Source organism: Sinocyclocheilus anshuiensis, unplaced genomic scaffold (assembly GCF_001515605.1).
Source record: "Sinocyclocheilus anshuiensis isolate Anshui unplaced genomic scaffold, SAMN03320099.WGS_v1.1 scaffold1434, whole genome shotgun sequence".
Classification (NCBI taxonomy): domain Eukaryota; kingdom Metazoa; phylum Chordata; class Actinopteri; order Cypriniformes; family Cyprinidae; genus Sinocyclocheilus; species Sinocyclocheilus anshuiensis.
In genome coordinates this window covers 1,363-5,300 of record NW_015558610.1, presented here as the reverse complement: position 1 = coordinate 5,300, position 3,938 = coordinate 1,363, and positions in this window count along the sequence as shown.

Sequence of the window (3,938 nt, the reverse complement as noted above, 5' to 3'; positions counted from 1 at the left end):
GGTGTGTGTGTGTTCACTGCTGTGTGTGTGCACTTTGGATGGGTAAATGCAGAGCACTAATTCCGAGTATGGGTCACCATACTTGGCCACATGTCACGTCACATGTCACGTCACTTTAGTGCGGAGTAAATTCAGTTTGTCCTACAGACATGAATAATAGCTCAAATTTTGTGTTGAGAAGAAGTATGCAACTTCTCTAAGCAGCTGGACTGATGATATTCACTTGGCAGATGGATATGAAAACACCGACAACGCTTTTAACAGCTATTTAAAGTTTTGTGACTTTTGAAAGTTGCAGCACAATAGCAAGGCTTGAAACAGAATATATTAAAGAACTCATTAATTTTCCTACCAGTGTCGTAACCAGTGTCGTATAACATGTTTTAACAAGATCACAGTTGTTATAATGTAATGACTATTGCAACCCCCAAGTGCCCCTCGTATAATTCACATGCATGGCAGTCATACAATAGAATCTTTTACACGGCAGTGCTCAGAGGAGGGTGAAAAGAGACAGTCTTAGCCTCGGGAAGCTAGAAATGAGGCTTAACAAAGTCATGTTCCGTGAGCATGAATGTATGCTGGAATTACACAGCTTCAGTTGAACAAATATCTCTGGGGTTCATTTCCGCTGTTGCTAGGGGTTGCCAGCCCTCGTATAATAGAGAGTCCCATATTTACAGTAAGAAAACAGAACTGTGTTCTGCTTGTCCCTGTTTTTGCGTCTTACGTACTGTGAATTCTACAGTATTTAATTGCTTTTGAATTAGATTCATGAACTGTAAAAATGGAAAATTACCAATTAGTACGAAAAGCAAATGTTGTAAGATGGCTCTGAAATCCAGACACCTAACATTGGCTATTTAAATGGCTACTCTTGACAGCAGGATTAAGGAAGATGAAGGCAAGGCAGCCACTATTCAGGCCTGTTTACACCAAGACAGATATTTGCCGCTGAATTCGGCCAAGGACCGCTCTGGAGAGATTACCACACACTAGGCTCACGGAAAACAAAGAAAACCTGTAGAGGTAAGCCAAACAGATTTAGATTTTTGGCTTTTGCCACATTCAGAGTGTGTGCGGTCTGTGGGCGTGATGTCTGAGGCTGAGACTACATTCTGCTTGTCTGCTTTTTTTTATTTTCATTGGTCTGCACAGACAAAACACATGCCAAGCATTCATGCTGGTCTAAACATGCCTTTATTCAGTCCACTTTGCGTTAGTTTCTTGTGCAATTTGCTGATGTCCATTTTCACCCTTCATTGTTTGGTATTTGAATTAAAAAGACTAACACACAAAAAACTTTAAAGTTGAACTGTAGTGTATCCATCTTTAAATATTAATGTATAGTCACAATTCTGTAGTGTCATTTAGTGTAACTGAATATGTGTGTGTTAGATCACATTAAAATTCCTTTATTTCTATAACAGATAGCAGATAGCAATATGCCACTGAGCCAAAAACCCTTGCTGCAGCTCTAACATTAAGCTCTTCACATTGTATTAGTACACTCTCTCCCATCTTCACTCTGTCACCATACACTTCCTGACATGTCTTCTCTGCCCATGGTCTGATCAGGTCTATCTTGTGTCTTTGCTGGTGACTGTAGTTTGATTTGGTCTGGCTGATGGCATCCATCACAGTCCAGTGTGAGTGTCTTGCATCAGCATCACACACACTTCCATTGCTCTGCTTTTGACACTGACCATGTGCCTGATCCTTACTAGATATTCCAACTCTGTTCCAAACCCTAGTGAGTTTTATACTTAGGCAGTGTTTTAAGCCATCATATAATCTCTCTAGATGTAAAAAAATGTTAATATAATTTATAATAATATAATTTAATATAATGTATATATAAACAAAATATTTTTTTTTATAACTTTGTTATGGCCAGCATCAAATGTACCCTTTGTGATCCAGACGAACTAAGAATGCATCAACAAGAAATTCAGTTTAGTTTATTCAATAATGTGAAATATTAATTAAAAAGAACTTAATTCTAACTGAAAATGCCCAATAATTGCATGTGCTATGTCATTAGAAACATGCTACTGTCAAATTCTATTGATAACATCTAAGTGTCAGGCCCTGTCACACATGCAACCTCAGTCGTCCCGTTCCTCCTCTGAGTTTACACTTCACCACATCGACTGCTAGATTGGTTATTAGTCTGCTGGGAAGTCTTCGCTTCGGGAAAAGGGCTCATCAAGGGTGCATGGCGACTACAATAGAGGCATTCTTGAGTATGCCTCTGAAGCCTAAAATGACAAATTGGACACCTTAGGATCTTGTGGACCACCAGACCATGAATTCATATCAAGTGTGCCATTTGGGATTGGGCCTTGGTCAAGCCACTTTTACCAACACAAGTTAGAACAGCTAGATGGTACCATAATGTCACTGTAGCATAAATACCTCATGAAGACTGCAGCATTACGGTGAGAAAAATATAGTAATATAAAAATATAGTATTCAATAAATTACCATTATATTTATAAATTAACAATGACTTCATTATTAAAAATTGTAAAGGTGTGCTAGTTCACCTTATGCCAAATTGAACTTTATTGTAAAGTGTTAACTACAACTTTATTTTACAGTGGCCTTGTTGCATGTACTTAATGAAATAATAACAGTAAATGATACATAATTACATGCAGCTACCCTAAACCAAACCTTAACACTGTAGTAAGTAGCCTACATGTTCACTGTAAAAAAAAATAAAAAATAAAAATAATAATAATAATAATCACGTTTCAACTTAAAAACTGCTTCCTTCAAATTTTAAGTTAAATAAAGTGACTACAATAAAGTGAGTTGAACTGACTTGTACTTTTAAATTGATTTAACTTGGAATTTTAAGGCACCAACTGAACTTACGTTTTTAGGTTGAAACAGGTGAACATTTTTTACAGTGATGTTGATTAATATAACAGTCCTTTTGTTGCTAGTCCATATTATAATATTTAATTATGTTAAATTATGTAAATATTTTGTTATGAATTGGTAGTGGTTCAATAAGTGAGAAGATGTAAAGTCAATCAGTAATTTTTTTAAACAAACCCAGATATTATCCTATAGGTAACATTTTATTTTAAGGTGTCCTTGTTATACGTTACATGTACTTACTATTCTAATAACAATAAATTATGCATAATTACATGCAAGTCACCCTAAGCCAAACCCTAAGCATATAGTAAGTACATGTAGTTAATTAAAATTACTCTGTACTTAAATGCTTAATCTATGTATCTATCTATCTATCTATCTATCTATAGTGTGTGTGTGTGTGTGTGTGTACATAAAGTCTTCAGAGAATGAAAATAGACATAGTGGCAGAATTACTTGAGTCAACACCTGCTAGATGGACTGTTGAACAGATGCAGTTGATTCTTAGTCAGTATACTGTACAGTAGGCTGTTGTTTGTTGTGATATAGGGTTTTATAAAAAGTAACATGATAGTAACTGTAATGATTCAGTCCACTGAAGGCGAGTTAAAGTGAGAACCCAAGTACAGTTTATTTACAGTGTGATCCAAACAATAATCCGTGACTTGACTTGACATGAACAGACTTGACTTGACATGAACAGACTTGACGAGGCATGAACAGACTAGACTCACCGACAGCGGGTTACAACATCAATACACGACGAAAGACAATGGCAACATGAGGGCTACTTATAGCAGACAAGAGGGTCACATGACAAGAACAAACCTATGGGAAACAAGACACATGACTAGGACAACCAATCAGAACATGACACAATGAACAAGAGAACCAATTGCATGAATACATGAGGGCAAGGGAAGCATGACACAAACAGGGTGAAACAATTACAAAATAAAAGACATGAAAACATGAACATGAACCAAAACCCAAACACCACATTACATTTCCCCCCCTCTAAGGGCGGCTCCAGACGCCCAAACAAA